The sequence below is a fragment of the Lithobates pipiens genome, unplaced genomic scaffold (genome assembly GCF_037356315.1).
Source record: "Lithobates pipiens isolate NorthernLeopardFrog02 unplaced genomic scaffold, aLitPip1_a1.2 Scaffold_8, whole genome shotgun sequence".
In the NCBI taxonomy this organism is placed as follows: Eukaryota; Metazoa; Chordata; class Amphibia; order Anura; family Ranidae; genus Lithobates; species Lithobates pipiens.
The window spans coordinates 377,466,259-377,491,548 of record NW_027507903.1 but is presented as its reverse complement, the minus strand read 5'-3'; the positions used below and the strand labels follow the sequence as shown (position 1 = coordinate 377,491,548).

Sequence of the window (25,290 nt, the reverse complement as noted above, 5' to 3'; positions counted from 1 at the left end):
CTTTCACTTTTTGGAATGTTAAATTATCCTAATTGTGTACTTGCATTTAACCTGTCTTTTCAATTGACTCTCTATTGATTAGTTTATGCGGTAGTATATGCAGGAAGAAAAAAAAATGTAAAGTGGAAGATTCACACACCTGTGGGTGACATAGTTGTCATGCACCAGAAGTCTATTTAGCTATGAAAATTAATGTAGGGGTCTGTAAAGATATGGGAATCAAGTAGGGAAGTTTCAGTTTCATCAGGGTATCATTTATATAGCCTCAAAGTCGTTGCATACATTCTTTTATATATATATATATATATATATATATATATATATATATAAAAATAATGTATGCAACGACTTTGAGGCTATATAAATGATACCCTGGTGAAACTGAAACTTCCCTACTTGATTCCCATATCTTATATCATATCTATATATATATATATTGCCTTGAAAAAGTATCCATGCCCCTGGAAATTTTCCACATTTTGCCATGTTACAACCAAAAACGTAAATGTATTTTATTGGGATTTTATGTGATAGACCAACACAAAGTAGCACAAAATTGTGAAGTGGAAGGAAAATGATAAATGGTTTTAATTTTTTTTTTACAAATAAATACAGTGGTGCCTTGGATTACGAGCATAATTCGTTCCAGAAAAATGCTTGTAATCCAAAGCACTCGTATATCAAAGCAGGATTCCCCATAGGAGTCAATGGAAACTCAGATAATAAGTTCCACAGTGACTGCTGTTGTATGCTGTACTACATGTGGTCAGAGGTGGGGGAGCCGGAGACACTTGGAAACTGCTCAGAGCCGTTCGGATGCACTCAATGACACTTTGAGAGGTTCAGAGACACTCTGGAATGGAGTATTTTGGAGTGTCTCTAAACGGCTCCGAGTATCAATGGTGCCCCCCACACCTCTGGCCAAATGTGGTACTGCACATCCCATTGGCTTGAATCCTGCTCATCTTGCGAGACCACGCTCGCAAACCGAGTCAGGATTTTAAAAGAATAGCTCGTATTGTGCAACAATCGTAAACTGCGTTACTCGCAATCTGAGGTATTACTGTATGTGAAAAGTGTTGCATGCATTTGTATTCAGCCCCCTTGAGTCAATACTTTGTAGAACCACTTTTTACTGCAATTACAGCTGCAAGTCTTTTTGGGTAAGTCTCTACCAGCTATGCACATCTAGAGCAGGGGTAGGCAACCTGGGGCCCTCCAGCTGTTGCAGAATTACACGTCCCATCATGCCTCTGGGAGTAATTGTAACTGCCAGCCTTGCAATGCCTCATGAGAATTGTTGTTCCACAACAGCTGGAGGACCCTAGGTAGCCTACCCCTGATCTAGAGAGTGACATTATGAGCTATTTTGCAAAGAAAAATTGGCAAAAGTTCTGTCAGATGGATGGAGAGCATCTGTAAACAGCAATCACCCGGTGACCCCGCCCTTTGTCCCTATAAAAGTCGACGCACAACGCGTCCCTATCATTGCGGCCAGAGAGAGCGTTGAATCAACATCTCAAGGAAGAAGATAAGAACGCGGCGGCGACAGAAGACCGGGTCAACGCTAGTAAAAGAGCTGGAAGAAAAAAGCGGAGGCCTGGCAAGAAGAACCGAAGAGGGGGACAAGACCCCTGAAGTCGGAAGAAGAGAAGAAAGCCGTGGCGGCAGAAGACCGGGTCACCGTTAGTAAAAGAGTTATAAGAAGATAGTGGAGGCCCAGCAAGAAGAATCGAAGAGGGGGACAAGACCCCCGAAGTCGGAAGAAGACCCCTGGACGGCGGCGGCGATGAAGAAGAAAGCCGGGCTCCTCCGCTAGTAAAAGAGCTAGTAAAAGAGCAGAAGATAGCGGAGGAGTGCCGTGAGAAGACTCCCCAAGACGGAAGAAGAGAAGACCATCGGAGCTGTCCAATAAATTATTTTAAAAACTTGTGTTGTGTTTTTTATTTACACTTTTTTCACCAGGTGAATGGGTAGGGGTACATGGTACCCCATACTCATTTACATAGGGTGGGGGACCGGTGTCTGGGGGCCCCCTTATTAAAGGGGGCTCCCGGATTCCGATAAGCCCCCCGCCCGCAGACACCAACGGCCAGGGTTGTCGGGAAGAGGCCCTTGTCCCCATCAACATGCACCCCCCCATGTTGAAGGCACATGGCCTGGTACGGCTCAGGAGGGGGGCGCTCGCTCGTCTCCACCCCCTTTCCTGACCAGCCAGGCTACGTGGTTGGATAAGGGTCTGATATGGACTTTGGAGGACCCCCACACCGTTTTTTCGGTGTAGGGCTTCCCCTTTAAGTCCATACCCAGTGAATTCCTTCGCTAGTCCCATCTACCTGGAGCCGTGTTCAAAATGAACAGACTTTTCTGTGTGTATGGGCAAGTCCGTTCATTTAAAAAGTCCGGCGGACTATTGCGCAGATTACCCATCCGGCGGACAATTTTGAGTCAACTTCTTTCTAAGTCCGCCGGATTTTTTGGAAAAAAAAGTCCGCCGGATAGTCCGATCGTGTGTATGGGGCATAAGATTGTATTTGGCTCCATCCATCTTCCTATCAACTCTGGCCAGTTTTCCTGTCCCTGCTGAAGAAAAGCATAGCCACAACATGTGCTGCCACCACCATGCTTCACAGTGGGCATGGTTTGTTTAGGGTGATGTGCATTGTTCGTTTTCTGCCACATAGCGTTTTGCTTTTAGGCCAAAAAGTTCACTTTTGGTTTTATCTGACCAGAACACCTTCTTCCACGTTTGCTGTGTCCCCCACATGGTCAAACTGCAAATGGGACATCTTATGGCTTTTTTTTCATGAGTGCTTTCTTCTTGGACATCTATGTCTTGGTAGGTTTGCAGTTGTGCCATACTATTTCCATTTTTGGATAATGGATTGAACAGAGCTCCGTGAGATGTTCAAAGCTTGCAATTTTTTTTAGAACCTAACCCTGCTTTAAACTTCTCAACAACTTTATCCTTGACCTGTCTGGTGTGTTCCTTGGCCTTCGTGATGCTGTTTGTTCACTTAGGTTCTCTAATAAACCCTCTGAGGGCTTCACACAACGGCTGTATTTATACTGAGATTAAATTACACACAGGTGGACACTATTTAGGTGACTTCTGAAGGCAGTTGGTTTCCTTAGATTTTAGTTAGGGGAGTAAAGGGGCTGAATACAAATGCACGCCACACTTTTTAGATATTTTTTTGTAAAAAATGTTGAAAACCATTTATCATTTTCCTTCCACTTCACAATTATGTGCCACTTTGTGTTGGTCTATTACATAAAATCCCCAAAAAATACATTTCCGTTTTTGGTCACATAGTAGGTGAGGTTGAAAAAAGACACAAGTCCATCAAGTCCAACCTATGTGTTTGATTATATGACAGTATTACCTTGTCTATCCCTGTATGTTGTGTTCGTTCAGTTGCTTATCTCATAGTTTCTTGAAACTATTGATGTCCCCAGCTGAGACCACCGCCTGTGGAAGGGAATTCCACATTATTTACGCTCTTACAGTAAAGATACCCTCTATGTAGTTTAAGGTTAAACCTCTTTTCTCCTAATTTTAATGCGTGGCCACATGTATTAATAAACTCCCTTCCATGAAAAAGTTTTATCCTTATTATGGGGTCACCAGTACGGTATTTTTAAATTGAAATCACATATTCTCTCAAGTGTCTCTTCTCCAGAGAGAATAAGTTCAGTGCTCGCAACCTTTCTTCATAACCAATATCCTCCAGACCCTTTATTAGCTTTGTTGCCCTTCTTTGTACTCGCTCCATTTCCCGAGGACTGGTGCCCAGAACTGGACAGCATAATCTAGGTGCGACCGGACCAGAGTCTTGTAGAGGAAATTATTGTTTTATCTCTGGAGTTAATCCCATTTTTAATGCATGCCAATATTCTGTTTGCTTTGTTAGCAGCAGCTTGGCATTTCATGCCATTGCTGAGCATATCATCGACTCCTTGGTCCTTTTCCATCCTAGAGAGGTTTCATAGTTTCATAGTTTGTTAGGTTGAATAAAGACACCAGTTCATCCAGTTCAACCTGAGTGAGTGTCTACAATTGTCCCTATCCCTGTACACACTCATTTCTGTCCCTACCCTCAAGGAGCCCACAATCCTAGGTCCCCATTCATATACTAGGGCCAATTTTTTTTTTTTTGACAGAAGGCAATTAACCTACCTGCATGTCTTTGGATTGTGGGAGGAAACCGGAGTACCCGGAGGAAACCCACGCAGGCACAGGGAGAACATGCAAACTCCAGGCAGGTAGTGTCGTGGTTGGAATTTGAACCAGCGACCCTTCTTACTGCTAGGTGAGAGTGCTAACCACTACACCACTGTGCTGCTCGTTTATGAACAAATGAAATAGGATTGATCCCAGGACAGAACCCTGGGGGACCCCACTACCCACCCCTAACCATTCCAAGTGCTCCCCATTTATCACCATCCTCTGATCTCGTCCTTGTAGCCAATGTTCAATTCATGTACTCAACATATGGTCCATGCCAACGGACCTTATTTTGTACAGTAAACGTATATGGGGAACTGTGTCAAATGTTATTACAAAATCCAGATACACCACATCTGCAGGCCTTCCTTTATCTAGCTGGCAACTCACCTCCTCATAGAAGGTTAATAGATTGGTTTGGCAAGAAGGATTCTTCATGAATCCATGCTGATTACTGCTAATGTTACAGTTTTCATTACTAAAACCTTGCTAATTAGGGATGAGCTGAGTGTTCGAGTCGAACCCATGTTCGACTCGAACACTGGCTGTTCGCCCGTTCAGCGAAATCTGAACATTATGGGCCGTTCGCGCCAAATTTGAGTGGTGCTCATGGCCCATAATGCACTGCGGCATTGCAGTGCATTGCTGGCTGATGATTGGCCAAGCATGCACTATGACCCGCATGCTTGCCAATCACAGCGCCGTCAGCAAAGAGAGCCATAATTGGCCACAGGCAGCATGCCTGTGGCCAATTATGGCTCAGGGGGTTTAGTACACGCCCCACACTATATAAGGCCACCTTTTGGCCTTGCGTAGTGTGTTGCATCGCTGAGAGAGAGAGAAAGACGGAGAGACAGTATCTGAATTTCCTTTTAAGCTATTGCAATTACAGTCGGTGTATTGTGCCACCTGCACAGTGTACACCTGAAACTACCCCAATTGCTGGTGTTCTTCTGATCCTATACCACAGACAGCTGCTGCAGCAATTACAGCAATTACAGTTGGTGTATTGTGCCACCTGCACAGTGTACACCTGAAGCTACCCCAATTGCTGGAGTTCTTCTGGTCCTATACCACAGCCAGCTGTAGCAGTTACAGTCAGTGTATTGTGCCACCTGCACAGTGTACACCTGAAGCTACCCCAATTGCTGGTGTTCTTCCGGTCCTATACCACAGGCAGCTGTAGCAGTTACAGTTGGTGTATTGTGCCGCCTGCACAGTGTGCACCTAAAGCTACCCCAATTGCTGGTGTTCTGCTGATCCTATACCGTAGGCAGCTCCAGTAATTACAGTTGGTGTATTGTGTCATCTGCACAGTGTACGCCTCAAGCTACCCCAATTGCTGGTGTTCTGTTGATTCTATCTGAAGGTAGCTGTAGCAATTACAGTTGGTGTACCTTGTCATTTGTGTCACAGTACTACTTACAGTGAGCCCACAGGCGAGCAGGTGACACGGGATACCCCAGGGCATGGAATCTAAGAGCCAGCCGGTGTTCCGCCAGGGACCCTCTCACAAAGGTTTGGGCTTGGCTGTGTGCTGACCCCAGGTCACGACCCCCGGGTTCACCCTGCTCGCTAGGGAAGTACCAGAAGACACTGTTAGACAAGGATAGATGGATGAAGCAAAGGAGAGTCGGATTGTGAGTCAAGGTCAGGGCGGGCTGCAGCCATGTTAATCAGAACAAGCCGGTTCGGTACACAAGAGATCAGTTCACGAGAAGTCAGGTAAAACAGGTTACACGGGGAGCTTCAGAAACAAATGTTGCTCAAGCAATAGTAGCTGGTTAGAAAGGGATTTAAATAGAGAAGCACGAGGAGCTGGACAGGAAGTAGCAGGAAGGAAACATATATTAGGCAAGAGGTGAAGGGCGGTGACACCCATAGCTGCTGAGTGCACAGAGCTGAACACCCGCCAGTGGAACAACAGATGCCAGCCGACCCACTGCAGTAAAGGTGAGACATAGATCAGCTCCGCAGCTGATCTGTGACAGTACCCCCCCCCCCTCTTACAAGGTCCCCCTACATGTCTGGGGGCTGGCTTGGAGGGAAATTTCTGATGGAATCTGGTCACCAAACGTGGAGCAGAGACATTGGTGGCAGGGACCCAAGACCTCTCCTCCGGTTCATAGCCCTTCCAATAAATGAGATAGAATAGCCTCCCTCGGGAGTACTTGGAGTCCAATATTACTTGAATCTCATACTGATCCAAGGTATCGGCCACAGAAGCGTTGTGAGAAGAAGGGCGAGAGAAGCGATTGAGGACCAGTGGCCTGAGCAGGGAGATAGGGAAGGTGTGGGGTATCCTGAGATGAGAGGGTAGACGGAGCTTGAAAGCCACTGGATTGATCTGGCGGAGAATAGGAAATGGATCAATCAAGCGAGGGGCAAATTTCATTGAGGGTACCCGGAGTCGGATGTGCTTGGTAGAGAGCCAAACTCTATAGCCATGCAGGAACTTAGGAGCTGGACGGCGATGACGATCTGCCGCAGTTTTATGCCTGGAAGCAGCTAGATGTAGATTCCCAGAGACTTTTTTCCAGATTGAGTTGAAGGACCTTTGGGTCTCAGCTGCTGCTGGTACAACAGGAGAAATGGAAACAGAAAAGGGAACAGATGGATGCTGCCCATAAACTGTGAAGAAAGGAGATTTTCCAGAACTGGCATTGGCGTGATGGTTTAACGCAAACTCTGCCCAGGGCAAAAGGTCCACCCAGTCATCTTGGTGGGCTGAAATGAAGGCACGGAGAAAATGTTCTACATTTTGATTGACACATTCCGTTTGCCCATTGGACTGGAGATGTAAGGCAGATGAAAAATCCAATTTAATCCCAAAGGAGCTGGCCAAGGCTCTCCAAAACCGAGCAGTAAAGTGAACTCCTCTGTCAGAGACGATATGGGAAGGCATCCCATGAAGACGAAAGATCTCCTTAATGAAAGTTGTGGCAAGACTGGGAGCAGAGGGTAGGCCTGGGAGAGGAATCAAGTTACACATTTTGGAGAACCGATCCACCACTGCCCAGATGACTGTAGAACCTGTTGAGGGAGGCAGATCTGAGATAAAATCCATGGCAATACAATGCCAAGGTACATCGGGCACTGGTAAGGGTAAAAGCAACCCAGCAGGGGCAGACGTGGAAGATTGGCAAAGTACATAAACCGTACAAGCTTGAATGCATTCCTTGACATCCTTACAAAGAGAAGGCCACCAATAATGACGCTGAAGAAGATCACAAGTACAAGGTATGCCAGGATGTCCAGAGAACTTGGAGTCATGTGCCCAAGCAAAGAGTTTGGGACCAAGTGCAGGATCTACAAAAGTTTTACCAGGAGGAGGCTGCGTAGACTGGAGCTGAGTGGTGCTAGAATACGATGCGGAGGAATGATGGGACCAGGATCTAGGTGATTCACAGAATCATTGACATCAAATGACCTGGACAAGGCATTGGCTCAAAGGTTCTTGGCACCTGGATGGAAAGTAATGTTAAAATTGAAGCGGGTGAAAAAGAGGGCCCAGAGAGCTTGATGTGGGTTCAGGCTTTTGTGGAATGTAAATACTGCGGATTTTTATGATCAGTATAGATGATAATACAATGGGGAAAACCCTCTAGAACATGGGTCTTCAAACTATGGCCCTCCAGTTGTTCAGGAACTACAATTCCCATCATGCCTAGTCATGTCTGTGAATGTCAGAGTTTTACAATGCCTCATGGGATGTGTAGTTTCACAACAGATGGAGGGCCGTAGTTTGAGGATCCCTGCTCTAGAAGATGTCGCCATTCTTGAAGAGCTAGTTTAATAGTGAGGAGCTCACGATCTCCAATGGTATAGTTTTTCTCTGCATCAGGAAACTTCTTGGAAAAGAATCCGCAAGGTTGAGACTTGCCCTGCTGAGCTTGGAATAGGACGGCACCGACTCCTACAGAAGAGGCATCTACCTCCAAAGAAAAGGGTTTAGCAATGCCCGGGCGTAGAAGAATAGGGGCGGAGAGGAAGGCTGCCTTGAGTTTGTGGAAAGCTTCAATGGCTTCAGGGGACCAGAGCCGAGCATTGACACCTTTGCGGGTGAGAGATGTAATAGAAGCCACTAAGGTGGAGTAGTTATGAATGAATTGGCGATAGTAATTGGTGAAGCCCAAAAAGCGTTGGGTGGCTTTAAGACCAGAGGGCTGGGGCCACTCGGAAATGGCCCGAAGTTTGGCTGGGTTCATGAGGAGGCCTTGTGATGAGATTATATAGCCAAGAAATGGAACTTGTGTTTGCTCAAATAGACACTTCTCCAGTTTTGCATATAGATAATTGTCCCGTAGACGCTGTAGCACAGTTTTTACATGAAGACGATGGGTAGGTAAGTCTGGTGAGAAAATAAGAATATCATCTAGATAAACAATAACATAGACATACAGAAGGTCACGAATGATCTTGTTAACAAAATTTTGGAAGACCGCTGGGGCATTGCATAAGCCGAAGGGCATCACAAGATACTCATAATGTCCATCCCTGATGTTAAAGGCGGTCATCCATTTGTCTCCTTCCCGTATTCTTAATAAATTGTAGGCCCCTCTAAGATCCAATTTAGTAAAAACATGAGAACCTCAGTCTGTCAAAGAGTCCGCAAATTAAAGGAAGAGGGTATCGGTTCTTCACGGTGATATGTGTTAAGACCCCTGTAGTCGATGCATGGACGGAGTGAACCATTCTTTTTTGCTACAAAGAAGAACCCGGCTCCGGCAGGTGAGTTAGCTTTCCTGATGAAACCCTTATGCAGGTTTTCTCGAATGTATTCAGACATGGCTTGTGTCTCGGGGATAGATGGAGGGTAGACTCGGCCTCGGGGAGGAGAGGTCCCAGGTAAAAGCTCAATGGAGCAGTCAAAGTCTCTGTGAGGAGGAAGGCGATCAGCGGACTTTTTGCAGAAAACATCTCGGAAGGACTGATATTGGGCAGGCAACATGGGAGTTGTGGAGGTCTCAGCAAGAGGAATGGAAGGAGGAGTTAGCAACTTGGAAATACATTGTTGCTGGCATGGAGGACCCCAAGCCAATACTTGTTCAGAATTCCAGTTAAGATTCAGGGAGTGTTTCTGCAACCATGGAAGGCCCAGGATGATGGGACTGGAGGATTTAGGCAATATTAGGAAAGAGATCTCCTCACTATGCAAAGCCCCAATGCGTATAGGAGAGGTTTTAAACCGGATTGGACTCATAGGCAAGAAGGAGCCGTCTACTGCAGTTATGGAGAGGGGTATAGCCAAGGCAACAAAGGCGATGCCCAACTCGGAAGCTAAAGATTGTTCAATGAAATTCCCGGCAGCACCAGAATCCATGTATGCAGAGAGTTGATAGGCATTCTGAGCCCAGTGGTTAACCACGGGAAGGGTGAAATGAGGGAAGCGAGTAAAATTAACGGATCAGTCTAGATCACCTCCCTCTGAGTGACCTAGACCCTGGAGTTTCCCGGACGGACTGGACAGGAGTTCAAAAGATGTCCTTTATCACCACAGTAAAGGCACAAGTCCAATCCCATGCGTCGGGCACGTTCCTCTGGAGTGAGGCAGGTTCGCCCAAGCTGCATAGGTTCTTCCAACATGTGAAAGGTAGAAGACGGAGAGGATTGCACCGGTCTTTGGACTACCTGTGCTGGACGGCCAGCAGGGGGACGATTGGATCTGGATTTCTCCAGAGCCCGCTCCTGGAAACACATGTCAATTTGAATGCTCAATGCGAATAAGTCATCCAATGTGGTGGGAATGGTGCGTCCAGCGAGTTCAACCTTGACACGGTCAGATAGGCCTTGCCAGAAGGTAGCAGTAAGGGCCTCATTATTCCATTTGAGTTCAGCGGCCAGCGTATGGAATTGAACTGCGTACTGGCTGACTGTCATTTCTTGCTGACGAAGACCAAGGAGGGCCCCAGCAGACAAAGACACTCTGCCGGGCTCATCAAATGTTTTCTGAAATGCATCAAAAAAGAGCTGGAGGTCAGAGGTGATAGGAACGTGTGATTCCCAGAGTGGAGAAGCCCAAGTTAAAGCATCATCGGAGAGGAGAGAGATGATATATGCGACTTTGGTGCGATCAGTTGGAAAATGGTGGCTGGAAAGTTCAAAGTGGACGGAACACTGATTAATGAAGCCCCGACAAGCCTTAGGATCACCGGAAAAATGAGGTGGCGATGGCAGATGCAGGCAGGGATTGCCAGGTGCAGCAGGTAAGACAGGAGCAACTGAAGCAGGAGCCAGAACGGGAGGAGCTGAAGTTTCAGCGAGTTGCAGACGATCCAGACGAGAGGCAAGATCCTGGAGAACCAGCATTATTTGCTCTTGATTAGCTTGCTGGGAGTTAAGTCTCTGAACTAGATGTTGCATTTGATCCTCGGTCAGTGGCCGATTCTCAGAGACGCTCATGGCTTTAGCAAACTGTCACGGTACTACTTACAGTGAGCCCACAGGCGAGCAGGTGATGCGGGATTCCCCAGGACGTGGAATCTAAGAGCCAGTCGGTGTTCCGCCAGGGACCCTCTCACAAAGGTTTGGGCTTAACTGCGTGCTGACCCCAGGTCATGACCCCTGGGTTCACCCTGCTCGCTAGGGAAGTACCAGAAGACACTGTTAGACAAGGATGGATGGATGAAGCAAAGGAGAGCCGGATAGTGAGCCAAGGTCAGGGCGGGCTGCAGCCATGTTAATCAGAACAAGCCGGGTCGGTACACAAGAGATCAGTTCACGAGAGGTCAGGTAAAACAGGCTACACAGGAGAAAACAAATGTTGCTCAAGCAATAGTAGCTGGTTAGAAAGGGATTTAAATAGAGAAGCACATGAGGGGCTGGACAGGAAGTAGCAGGAAGGAAACCTATATTAGGCAACAGGTGAAGGGCAGCGACACCCATAGCTGCAGAGTGAAACAACACATGCCAGCCGACCCACTGCAGTAAAGGTGAGACACAGATCAGCTCTGCAGCTGATCTGTGACAATCTGCACAGTTTGCACCTAAAGCTACCCCAATTGTTGGCATTCTGCTGATCCTATACCGCAGGCAGCTCCAGTAATTACAGTTGGTGTATTGTGTCATCTGCACAGTGTACGCCTCAAGCTACCCCAATTGCTGGTGTTCTGTTGATTCTATCTGTAGGCAACTGTAGCAATTACAGTTGGTGTACTGTGTTATCTGCACAGTTTGCACCTAAAGCTACCCCAATTGTTGGCATTCTGCTGATCCTATACCGCAGGCAGCTCCAGTAATTACAGTTGGTGTATTGTGTCATCTGCACAGTGTGCGCCTAAAGCTACCCCAATTGCTGGTGGTCTGCTGATCCTATACTGCAGGCAACTCCAGTAATTCCAGTTGGTGTACTGTGCCATCTGCACAGTGTGTACCTAAAGCTACCAAAATTGCTGGTGTTCTGCTTATCCTATACCACAGGCAGGCAGCTGCAGTAATTACAGTCGGTGTATTGTGCCACCTGCACAGTGTACAGCTAAAGCTACTCCAATTGCTGGTGTTCTTCTGATCCTATACCACAGGCAGCTCCAGTAATTACAGTTGGTGTATTGTGTCATCTACACAGTGTACGCCTAAAGCAACCCCAATTTCTGGTGTACTGCTGATTCTATCCGCAGGCAGCTGTAGCAATTACAGTCGGTGTACTGTGTCATCTGCACAGTTTGCACCTAAAGCTACCCCAATTGCTAGTGTTCTGCTAATCCTATACTGCAGGCAAACAGCTCCAGTAATTACAGTCGGTGTATTGTGCTACCTGCACAGTGTACAGCTAAAGCTACTCCCAATTGCTGGTGTTCTTCTCATCCTATACCATAGGCAGGCAGCTCCAGTAATTACAGTCGGTGTACTGTGTCATCTGCACAGTGTGCACCTAAAGCTACCCCGATTGCCAGTGTTTTGCTGATCCTATACCGCAGGCAGCTACAGTAATTACAGTCGGTGTACTGTGTCATCTGCTCAGTGTGCACCTAAAGCTACCCCAATTGCTGGTGTTCTGCTGATCCTATACTGCAGGCAGCTGCACTAATTACAGTCAGTGTACTGTGTCATCTGCTCAGTGTGCACCTAAAGCTACCCAATTGCTGGTGTTCTCATAGTAATAATACTACAGGCAGGCAGTTGATTCTGCTAGCTGCAGTATAATCAGTATATACGTCCCAGCTTTGTGCAGCTACATCTCTCTGCAGGCCATTAGTATGTCTGGAAGGCCAACCAGGAGAAGCAGACAGTCACGAGCTAATAAAAGAGGGCAAGCAGGCTCTGTGTCTAGAGGCAACAGTGCTGGTCGTGGACGCGGTACATCCTCATCAGCACGTGGCCATGGGACACGCTTGTCCTTATTTTTGTCAGCTGGACGTGTTGAGCGTCAACATGACGAAGACTTGGTAGAGTGGATGACCAAACCCTCCTCATCCTCTCTTACCAGGCTCGGGGTACTGGCAAAGCATCTGCCAACGTGGCCTCTTCCCTCCTCTCAATGGCATCAGTCACTCCTTCCCTAGCCCCACCATGTCCTCCTGAGGAGTCCCCCGAACTGTTTAAGCACAGTGTTGGGTACATGCTTCAGGAGGATGCCCAGCATTTTGAAGGCTCTGGTGATGATACCCAGCTAGAGGAAGGCAGTAACGTGAGCCCAGAGAGAGGGGATGCCCAAGAAGGACAGCAATCTGGCAGTCATGTTCCTACAGCTGCAGCATACTGCCATGTTTGCTTCAGTGATGAGGAGGGAGGGAATGATGAGGTCACTGACTCTACGTGGGTGCCTGAGAGGAGGAGGAGGAGGGAGAGGCACATCTCCAACGTGACAGGATGTCCTCCAGGGGCTAGCTTAAGGGCAGCACACCGCCTGAATCACACCGCAGAGCTCAGCCTGTGCAGGGTGCTGCCTCTGCGCGTTATTCCAAAAGTTCTTTGGTGTGAGCCTTTTTTGAGACAAATACATCAGATCACACCACTGCTATTTGCAACATATGCCTCAAGCGTATCTCGCGTGGCCAAAACATTAGCCGCTTGGCACCACATGCTTGACCAGACATATGTCGACCTGCCATGCAGTTCATTGGCAAGCGTACCTAAAAGACCCACACCAAAGAACAAAGCGGACCTCTCCTTGCTCCTCATCAGCTGGGATTTCCAACCCCACTATACCTTCAGTCCTCTCTGAAACCTGCACTAAGAGGAATGAAGGTGTAAAATTAGGTGTGTCAAAGCCAAGTACTTGCGGGCAATCTGCTAGCGGTACACCGAAGTCTGATTGTACCAGGCAAATCTCCCTGTCCCAGCTGCTGGAACATCGAAAGAAGTTGACTCCCAGCCATCCACATGCCTAGCGGTTGAATGCTAGCTTGGCTAAATTGCTAGCACTTCAACTGCTGCCTTTTCAGTTGGTAGACTCGGCCCCCTTCCGTGAGTTTGTGCAATGTGCGGTTCCTCAGTGGCAGGTTCCCAAACACCATTTTTTTCCATTTTTTTCATGGAAGGCAATTCCGCCTCTCTACTGGCATGTGGAAGGCAATGTCCATGCCTCGCTGGTCAGGGCGGTCAGCAGTAAGGTGCATATTACTGCTGACTCATGGTCCAGCAGGCATGGACAGGGACGTTACCTATCTTTCACGGCGCATTGGGTGACTCTTCTGGCAGCTGGGAAGGCTGCAGGACAAGGTGCAGTAGTGTTGGAGGTTGTTCCACCACCACGCCTCCAAAATGCTACTACTGGTGATTGTGACACACCTCTCTCCTCCACCTCCTCCTCTTCTTCTTCCATGGCCTCTTCCTGTGCTTTGTCCTCGGAATCAGTGGTGCTCCATAGGCGTTCAAGGGGCTACGCAAGTACACAGGTGAAAAGACGCCATGCCGTGTTTTGCTGGTGTGCTTGGGGGACAGGAGCCACACTGGGGCAGATATTCTGTCAGCTCTGCAGGGGCAGGCTGAGAGGTGGTTGACCCACGCCAGCTTAAGCCTGGAATGGTGGTTTGTGACAATGGCACCAACCTTCTCTCCGCCCTCCAACAGGGACAACTGAACCATGGGCCCTGTGTGGCTCACGTCCTTAACTTGGTGGTGCAGCGGTTCTTGGGCAGGTATATCCTGAGGCAGGTCAGGAAAGTGTGCATTTCTGCTGGTCATATAATGCCAGTGCTCGGCTGACTGACCTCCATAAGGAATTTAACCTGCCCAAGAACCGCCTAATCTGTGACATGCTCAGCAGGTGGAACTCAACATTGGCCATGCTGCAGCGCCTGCACACGCAGCAGAGGGCCATCAATGACTGTGCGACTACGGCACCAGAACAGGGTCAGGGGAGCTCGTTTTTTTCCCCACGCCAGTGGGCCATGATCAGGGATACATGCACTGTCCTGTCACCATTTGGGGATGCTGCAAGGATGGTGAGCAGTGACAGTGCATGCATCAGTGACACTGTCACTCTTGTCCACCTGTTGGAGCACACACTGCGTGGAATAATGGACAGGGCACTTGAGTCAGAACAGAGGCAGGAAGATTAGGACTTTCTTGCCTCTCAAGGCCCCCTTTATCCAGACAGTGTTCCTGCTGGCCCGCCAATCACAAAGGAAGAGGAGGAGGAGGATTGTGTCAGCATGGAGGTGGAGCCTTGCACTCAGCATCAGCAGCAGTCTTTTAGGGATCATTTACAGTCCCAAGATACCTGTGGACTTGTACGTGGCTGGGAGGAGGTGGCTGCGGATCATGTCATCCTTAGTGACCCAGAGGACTCCGGACCGAATGCCTCAGATAACCTACGCTGCATGGCCTCCCTGATCCTGCAAAGCCTGGGAAAGGAGCCTCGTATTCAGCGGATCAAGGAGAGGGATCATTACTGGCTGGCAACTCTCCTTGATCCACTGTACAAGGGTAAGGTTGCGGACCTTATCTTGCCGTTGCAGAGGGAGCAGAGGATGAGACATCTCCGGGAGGCCTTGCAGAAAGGTTTGTGCAATGCGTTCCCAGAGACTGGGAGGTTACAAATTCCTGGTCCTGACAGAAGGAGCGGTGGAGAAGGTGGCCGTCTGACCGATGCATTCAGAATTTTTCTTAGTCTGCAGCCCCAAAGTATGATCGGTTCCAGCAGCCATGGCCAGCGTCTGATTTACATGGTGCAGGAATACCTAGGGGCAAGATCAGACTTGGACACCTTTCCCACCGAAAATCCTCTGGGTTACTGGGTCTTGAGGATTGATCACTGGCCAGAGCTTGCACAGTATGCAATTGAGCTACTAGCCTGTCCTGCATCCAGCGTTCTTTCAGAACACACATTCAGTGCTGCTGGAGGCTTTGTAAACAATGGCAGGGTGTGTCTGTCCACCTACTCGGTTAATCGATTGACCTTCATAAAGATGAATCAGTCTTGGATCACCCCCAGCTACCAAATACGTGAAGCTGATGTAACCAAATCATTTTTTTTTAAAGGTCACATCCCTTCAAGACTGCTTATGCTGATGCTGAGTGACTATCCTGTTATGCTGACTGACTATCCTCTTCCTCCTCAATGATCCTGCTGATAGCTTGGAAGAACATTTTTGGTTCTGGTCGCCGCCACCAGTGCCTAAGGCCCAATTTTTCAGCCCATGTTTAACAGGGGCTTGTAATTAAAAATTTTGATGCAATACTTTGCAGCAGGGCTCATTCCTGCTCTCCAACTAGATTTTTTGCTGCAGTGTTGTGGCACCAGCACTACCACCACCACCAAAGGCACAATTGTTCTGCCCCTGTTCAAAAGGTGCATGTAATTACAATTCTTGATATAATATTTCACAGCAGGGCCTGTTCCAGCACACCCACCAAGAGTAACTGTGAGGACTTACAGTGTTATGGCACCAGCACCACCACCAAAGGCTCGATTTTTTTTACCACTGCTCAACAATGACATGTAATTAAAATTCTTGATATAATAGTTCATAGCAGGGCATTCCAGTGCCCACCAAGAGTCACTTTGAGGACTTAGTGTTGTGGCAACACCAACACCTTAGGCCCAAATCTCTGCAGAGCATATAGGGCAGGCCCCTACTTTCAAACATCCAACTTACAAACGGAAGGAGACAACAGGAAATGAGATGAAAAAAGACGGGCAGAAAAAAAAATGTTACAGGGGTGATAATATGTTTTCCAAAAAGCTTAAAAATAGATTTTTTGACTGGAGCTACACTTTAAAAATGTACCAGTTACCGCAAGCAGTTTTAAATGACTTTTTTTTCCGTTAGAAATGTCATTTTGTGCAGGGCCTGTTCTAAACACAGGAAGGACATGCCACTTCGCAGGCATATTATAGACACCCCCCAGGCACGATATTTAAAGGAATATTTCACTTTTTTTTCACTTTAAGCATCATTAAAATAAGTGCTCCCGAAAAAACGGCTGTTTTTAAAACTTTTTTTTGCATAGATACAGGAGCCAGGTCCCCAAACCCTTTTTAGGACAATAACTTGCATATTAGCCTTTAAAATGAGCACTTTTGATTTTAAACATTCAAGTCCCATAGACTTTAATGGGGTTCTAAAGTTTGCGCAAATTTTCTGTCCGTTCGCAGGTTCTGGTACGAACCGAACTGGGGGGTGTTCGGCTCATCCCTATTGCTTATGATGATAATGCTGATGATGATGATTCCTCAACCTTGTATTTTTTGAAGGCCTTCTCCTTTGCTTTTATATGCATTTTTACATTGGAGTTAATCTATCCAGGACTTTTATTCCCTCTTTTAAATGTATTACCCAATGAGATGCATTGGCTAATGCCCTTATTTAATATGCTCTTAAAGCAAACCCATCTCTACTCCATGTTCTTTTTTCCTAAGATTTTATCCCAATTTATATCTTCTAGCAAGGTTCATAGTTTAACCTCCCTGGCAGTATGATTATGTCAGATTTTAGACGCTGAAAGCGGTACAATTATTTTGCATGGAAATTTTGCGTTTTATATTGTAGGTCTGTAATTCTTAGAAATAATTCACTTAAATCCATCCAAACAAGAGTCTAATAGACATCCCGGGTATGATAAAATTTGAAATATGAAATCATAAATTATAATATATATATATATATATATATATATATAAAATTAAATAACTATACATAATTATAATAAATAATCAAAAAATAATATAATAATAATAAAAAATATTCAATAATGTAATCAAATCAAAAACACTGAAATGTGCTGAGTTGCAGAATTGTCGCTGTCATTACTTTTAGTGTTTGATGTCAAATTTCCCCACATATTACTATCGCTCAATTCTGCGAGTGATTCTAATTTATTATCACTGTTTTCTAGCTGGTCTATAACCACTTTTGATGTAAATGGACATTTTTTGGTTGCTATGGACAATCTCCAGTTTGCTGGCATAAAGAACAGTATTTACAGTGGTGTGAAAAAGTGTTTGCCCCCTTCCTCATTTCCTGTTCCTTTGCATGTTTGTCACACTTAAGTGTTTCGGAACATCAAACCAATTTAAACAATAGTCAAGGACAACACAAGTAAACACAAAATGCAATTTGTAAATGAAGGTGTTTATTATTAAAGGTGAAAAAAAATCCAAACCATCATGGCCCTGTGTGAAAAAGTGATTGCCCCCCTTGTTAAAACATACTATAACTGTGGTTGTCCACACCTGAGTTCAATTTCTCTAGCCACACCCAGGCCTGATTATTGCCACACCTGTTCACAATCAAGGCATCACTTAAATAGGAGCTGCTTGACACAGTAAGGTCCACCAGAAGATCCTTAAAAGCTACACATCATGCCGAGACCCAAAGAAATTCAAGAACAATTGAGAAAGAAAGTAATTGAGATCTATCAGTCTGGAAAGGGTTATAAAGCCATTTCCAAAGCTTTGGGAATCCAGCGAACCAGAGTGAGAGCCCTTATCCACAAATGGCGAAGACATGGAACAGTGGTGAACCTTCCCAGGAGTGGCCGGCCGCCCAAAATTACCCCAAGAGCACAGCGACGACTCATCCAAGAGGTCACAAAAGACCCCACAACAACGTCCAAGGAACTGCAGGCCTCACTTGCCTCAGTTAAGGTCAGCGTTCATGCCTCCACCATCAGGAAAAGACTGGGCAAAAATGGCCTGCATGGCAGAGTTCCAAGGAGAAAACCACTGCTGAGCAAAAAGAACATCAAAGCTCGTCTCAATTTCTCCACAACACATCTTGATGATCCCCAAGACTTTTGGGACAACATTCTGTGGACCGATGAGACAAAAGTGGAACTCTTTGGAAGGTGTGTGTCCAAGTATATCTGGCGTAGAAGGAACACTGCATTTCATAAAAAGAACATTATACCAACAGTAAAATATGGTGGTGGTAGTGTGATGGTCTGGGGCTGTTTTGCTGCTTCAGGACCTGGAAGACTTGCCGTGATAAAAGGAACTATGAATTCTGCTGTCTACCAAGAGATCCTGAAGGAGAATGTCCGACCATCTGTTCGTGTACTCAAGCTGAAACGAACTTGGGTTCTGCAGCAGGACAATGATCCTAAACACACCAGCAAGTCCACCACCGAATGGCTGAAGAAAAACAAAATGAAGACTTTGGAGTGGCCTAGCCAAAGTCCTGACCTGAATCCTATTGAGATGTTGTGGTATGACCTTAAAAAGGCCGTTCATGCTCGAAAACCCTCTAATGTAACTGAATTAGGACAATTCTGCAAAGATGAGTGGGCCAAAATTCCTCCAGGACGCTGTAAAAGCCTCATTGCACGTTATCGCAAACGCTTGGTTGCAGTTGTTGCTGCTAAGGGTGGCCCAACCAGTTATTAGGTTTAGGGGGCAATCACTTTTTCACACAGGGCCATGATGGTTTGGATTTTTTTTCACCTTTAATAATAAACACCTTCATTTACAAATTGCATTTTGTGTTTACTTGTGTTGTCCTTGACTATTGTTTAAATTGGTTTGATGTTCCGAAACACTTAAGTGTGACAAACATGCAAAGGAACAGGAAATGAGGAAGGGGGCAAACACTTTTTCACACCACTGTATAATATAAAACTGCATGCAGGACACTGGACAAACCACTAGGAACAAAGGGGATGTGTAATTATTTGATACAGTACTGTAATCTGTAAGATTACAGTATACTGTATCTATACTGTGTTTTTTACTTTTTGAATTTGGCGCCGAACTCCATCCCCGTGCGTCGCAACACTCGCAGGGAACAAAGCTCGGCACTGTCACAGACCGAGCGAGGCACGGTGGCTCGCAGGTCACAGTGCGGGGAGACATCGCTGGATCCAGGGGACAAGGTAAATAACCCCCTCCATCCAGCGATGCGATCCCGAGTCTGGCTCGGGGTTACCGCTTATGGTAATGAAATCTTATCTTGTGATACGAGGTCTGTATCCTCCTCCTCCCTCAGGATAGGGGGCCTGTAGCATACTCCTAGTATTATTTTCCCCTTAGCTTCATCCCCTTTGGAGCTCTACCCATAAGGATTCCACCTCCTCCCTAGCTCCCTTAGTGATGTCATCTCTCACATTCACTTGCACGTTATTCTTGATATATAGGCATACCCCCCCCCCCCCCCTCTTTTTTACCCTCTCTGTTCTTGCGATACAGGGTATACCCTTGAATGGTTGCCAGCCAATCATTAGAGCTGTTGAAACAGGTCTCTGAAATTCCCACAAATTCCAAATCCTCTTCGTACAACAGTATCTCTAGTTCACCCATCTTGTCCGCCAGGCTATTGGCATTGGTGAACATGCCACGTAGTTTAGACCGGTTGCATACTATCCTCTTATTGGGTGTTCCGAGATTGCGACTAGGACTTGTTACTATACTTACCTTGGGTTTATGTGCTTTAGTCAACCTATCATTAATGGCCCCAATTTTACCCTCTGGAATATGTTCTACACTGACTATCTCTAGCTCTGGACCCTCCTCCTGTCGCTTAGTTTAAAACCCCTCTAACTTTTTGGCCATCTTCACTCCCAGAAGATCTGCACCCTCCTCATTTAGGTGCAGTCCGTCCCTTCTATAGTACTAGTGACCGACTGAGAAGTCGGCCCAGTCCAATGGGAACCCAAACCTCCAGGGACGTAAACCCCTCCTTACTACACCAGCTCCTCGCCACTTGTTTACTTCCCTCATCTCTCTCTACCTTTCTGGTGTGGCTTGAGGTACCGGTAGTATTCCTGAGAATACTACATTGGAGGTCCTTTTCCTCAATTTGGCTCCCAAGTCCAGGAGTTGTAATATGACAAAATGTGGAAAATTTCAAGGGGTATGAATACTTTTTCAAGGCACTGTATATATCGCACTGCACTTTCATGCCACCTCCTAGAACATGTGATGTGTCCTAGGAGATTGTGGGCTGAGAGGGCCAAACTTATGTAATTTTTGTCTAAAAAAAAAAAAGCTTTTTTTGGCTACTCATACGTATTACACTCTGCTTTCTTTCTGACTCCTCAGAACCTCTTTTGCAGTTTTAGTTGAACATGCCTTGCTGCCTCTTTATTTGTACAAAATTCATTGCTACTCAGCCTTTATTCTTTCAATATCCCTTTGAGCAGCAGAACATTTCTAGTAATTTTCTTGTGCAAGTGTGTCTCTGTGCCTTCTAGCACTATGCGTGTAGTGTCTTGGAAGCTGTGGACCCCATCCATCTAAGTCATATAATTAGGGAAGGGAAATTTTCCTTGGCCCACCCATATCCTTAAAATTGATGGAAAGCAACTAATTATCTTTGATTGGAATACACATACACTCACCGGCCACTTTTATTAGGTACACCTTGCTAGTACCAGGTTGGACCCCCTTTTGTCTTCAGAACTGCATTAATTCTTTGTGGCGTAGATTCAACTAGGTGTTGGAAACATTCCTAAGAGATTTTGGTCCATATTGACATGATAGCCTCAGGCAGTTGCTGCAGATTTGTCGGCTGCACATTCATGATGCAATCCTGTTCTACCACATCACAAAGGTGCTCTTTTGGATTGAGATGTGGTGACTGTAAAGGCCATTGGAGTACAGTGAATTCACTGTTATGTTCAAGAAACCAATTTAAGATGATTTGAGCCTTGTGACATGGTGCATTATCCTGCTGGAAGTAGACATGAGAAGATGGGTATACTGTAATCATAAAGGTATGGACATGGTCAGCAATAATATTCAGGTAGGCAACTGATCCCAGTAGATCAGTTATTGAAATACTCAGACCAGTGTGTCTGGCACCAACAACCATGCCTTGTTCAAAGTCACTTAAATCCCCTTTCTTCACCATTCTGATGCTCAGTTTGAACTTCAGCAAATTGTCTTCACCACATCTAGATGCCTAAATCAATAAATTGCTGCCATGTGATTTCCTGATTAGCTTTGTATTACCAAGCAATTGAACAGGTTTACCTAACAAACATGCAGTGCGGCCCCCCCACCCCAAAGCACCTTGTCCCCATGTTGATGAGGACAAGGGCCTCTTCCCGACAACCCTGGCCGTTGGTTGTCCTGGTCTGTGGACGGGGGGCTCATCGGAATCCGGGAGCCCCCTTTACATCCTCTGGGACTGGGACATCATAAGGGGCGGGGACATCACCCGATCACCTCGCCCATTGTCCCTATATAAGTTGCCGCACACCGCGTCCCTGTCATTGCGGCCAGAGAGAGCGTCGAGTCAACATCTCAAGGAAGAAGAAGAACAAGAAGAAGAAGATGAGAAGGCGGCGACAGAAGACCGGACCACCGCTAGTAAAAGAGCTAAAGGAAGAAAGCGGAGGCCCGGCAAGAAGAACCGAAGAGGGGGACAAGACCCCCGAAGTTGCAAGAAGACCCCCGGGCGGCGATGAGGAAGAAAGCCGGCCTACTCCGCTAGTAAAAGAGCTAGCAGAAGATTGCAGAGGAGTCCGGCGGGAAGACCCCCAAGACGGAAGAAGACCCCAGGAGCTGTGCAATAAATTATTTTGAAACCTTGTGTTGTGTTTCATTTAAATTTTTTTTCAACAGATGAATGGGTAGGGGTACATTGTACCCCAATACTCATTCACATAGGGTGGGGGTACGGTATCTGGGGGCCCCCTTATTAAAAGGGGCTCCCAGATTCCGATGAGCCCCCCACCCACAGACCCCAACAACCAACAGCCAGGGTTGTTGGGAAGAGGCCCTTGTCCTCATCAACATGGGGACAAGGTGCTTTGGGGTGGCGGGGCAGCAGGGCCCCTCCTTCCCCAAAGCACCCCCCCATGTTGAGGGCACGTGGCCTGGTATGACTCAGGAAGGGGGGGGGGGGCGCTCGCTCGTCCCCACCCCCTTTCCTGACCGGCTGAGCTGCGTGCTCGGATAAGGGTCTGATATGGATTTTGGGGGTGGACCCCCACGCCGTGTTTTCAGTGTAGGGCTTCCCCTTTAAGCCCATACCAGGTGACAGGGCCAGCGGCGTGTCAATCTTGTCCATGGAGGTGGCGACATTGACCTCCTGCCCTAGTCCCGTCTACCTGGTGCCTCGTTCAAAATTAATTGTACTTTCCTCTGTGTGTGGGCAAGTCCGTTCATTTCAAAAGTACGGCGGACTCCTGCCATAGTCCGGCGTACCTAGCCCACTGGAAAAGTCCGGTTGTGTGTGGGCAGGTCCGCTCGTTAGGAAAGTCCGGCAGACTTTCTGGCGGTTTGTCCGCCAGATAGTCTGATTGTGTGTATGCAGCATAAAAATCACTGATCACCGCCATTACTAGTAAAAAATGAACCACTTCAATACCAGGCACTTGAACACCTTCCTGCCCAGACCAATTTTGGGCTTTCTGCGCTGTCGCACTTTGACAATGGCACTTTGGCAATGACAATTGCGCTGTCATGCTACACTGTACCCAAAATAATTTTTTATAATTTTTTTCCCACAAATAGAGATTTCTTTTGGTGGTATTTGATCACCTCTACGGTTCTTATTTTTTGCTAAACAAGTAAAAAAATACTGAAAATTTTGAAAAAAAATATGTTTTTTTTGTTTCAGTTTCAATACTTTGTAAATAAGTAAGTTTTCTCCTTCACTGATGGGGCTACACTGATGGGCACTGATAAGGCGACACTGATGGGCACCAATGAGGTGGCACCAATGAAGTGGCACTGATGAGGTGGCATTGATGGACACTGATATGTGGCACTGATGGGTGGCACTGATAGGCGGCACTGATGGGTGGCACTGATGGGCGACACGGATGGGCACTGATAGGTGGCACAAATTGGCACTAATAGCTGGCACAGATTGGCATGGATGGGCGTCATGGATGGGTATGGATAGGCGGTACAGATGGGCATGGATAGGCAGCACAGATGGGCATGGATAGGCGGCACAGATGGGCATGGATGGGCACTGATAGGTGGCACGGATGGGCACTGATAGGCGGCATTGTATTACATTATACTGTACTAATAGATGCCAATCAGTGCCAAACAATAATGCATGCCAATCAGTGATGCCCATTGTGGGCACTGATTGGCATCCATTATGGGCACTGACTGGCATCCCTGGTGGTCTAGGGAGGATTACATTATGCTGGGCATCCCTGGTGGTCTGGTGGCGTCCCTGGCGGTCCAGTGTGGGCATCCTCGGGGGGGGGGGGGGCTGCACTGATAATCGATAAGCACAGACCCCCCCTGTCAGAGGAGCAGCCGATCGGCTCTCCTCTACTCGCTTCTGACAGACGCGAGTGAGGAAAAGCCGATCAACGGCTTTTCCTATTTACACTGTGATCAGCCTTGATTGGACACGGCTGCTCATGTGGTAAAGAGTCTCCGTTGGAGACTCTTTACCGAGATCGTAGTTGCAGGGTGTCAGACTGACACCCCGCAACAACGATCGCCGCGATGCGCGCCCCGGGGGCGCGCAGCGGCTCATAATCCTGATCACGTCATATGACGTCCGGTCTGGATTTTGAAACCACTATGCCGCCGTGTATCTGCTATAGGGCAGGCGGCAAGTGGTTAATTTAGAATAAAAATGCCATAAATATATCCCCTATTTTGTAGACGCTATAACTTTTGCGCAAACCAATCAATATACACTTTTTGCATTTTTTTTTACCAAAAAAATGTAGAAGAATATATATTGGTCTAAACTGCTGAAGAATTTTTTATTTTTTTGGATATCTATTATAGCAAAAAGTAAAAAATATTTTTTATTTTTCGAAATTGTCTGTTTTTATAGCACAAAAAATAAAAACTGCAGAGGTGATCAAATACCACTAAAAGAAAGTTTTATTACCCCATACTCATGTGTGCATATATAAAAAACAATAAACCTCAACGTTCCATACTATATATACCTAGATCAATGTTATGCTAAATATAAATTCTAAATACAATGTCATTAATAAGAAGTGTTCCAAATCATAATCATAGTGTCGTGTGATCTATAGGCCATTTTTTTTAAATACATCAACTCCCTTTAGATTAAAACAAGTGCCAATAGTAAAAACCATCCATGACTATTTATCAATGATGGTTTATCAAAAGTGCTATGCTTGCATGCTCCTATATACTGTATCCATATGCTTCCCTGAAATGGCGTTTAGGTGCTTCACACATATGCTCACAAAATACACTCTTACTCACCTGATGATAGTTGACCTTACATTTAAGTTTGGTCATATATCACGTTTTTAGTCCTTTCAGGACTGCAGTAGAGCAGCAGCTGTTATTTGCCCCTCTTTCCCACTGCTGCCTCTATGTTTCCTCAATACATACAGCATATCCTAAGTCCTGTGGTATGCTATCCTCAGTCTCTCTCTCTCTGAGAGAATTTTGCCTTCCCACAGCTCACTAGGCCCCAATCAGCCCACAGAGACGCCTGGAACAACCACTTTATTAACAGGACCACCTGCAGCTGTTAATCATCATGGGACTGCACTTTCATGAACTGTTATAAATGTACCTATATTTACTTATATTGTGTGGTTTCTATTTTTACTATTGCCACTTATTTTAATCTAGAGGGAGTTGATTTATTTGAAAAATTGGATTATAGATCGCATGACACTATGATTATGAGGTGGGGCACTTCTTATTAATGACATGGTATTTATAATTTATATTTAGCATAACATAGATCTAGGTATACTTAGTGCCA

The 25,290-nt window shown here is 46.3% G+C and overlaps 1 protein-coding gene across 4 annotated transcripts in view; it reads left to right on the top strand.

Annotated features, from left to right (window-relative positions):
• LOC143964080 (A disintegrin and metalloproteinase with thrombospondin motifs 2-like) overlaps positions 1–25,290 on the top strand; it is a 1,751,863-nt gene that overhangs the window by 1,591,846 nt on the left and 134,727 nt on the right. The gene's annotated exons all lie outside the window — the stretch shown is intronic.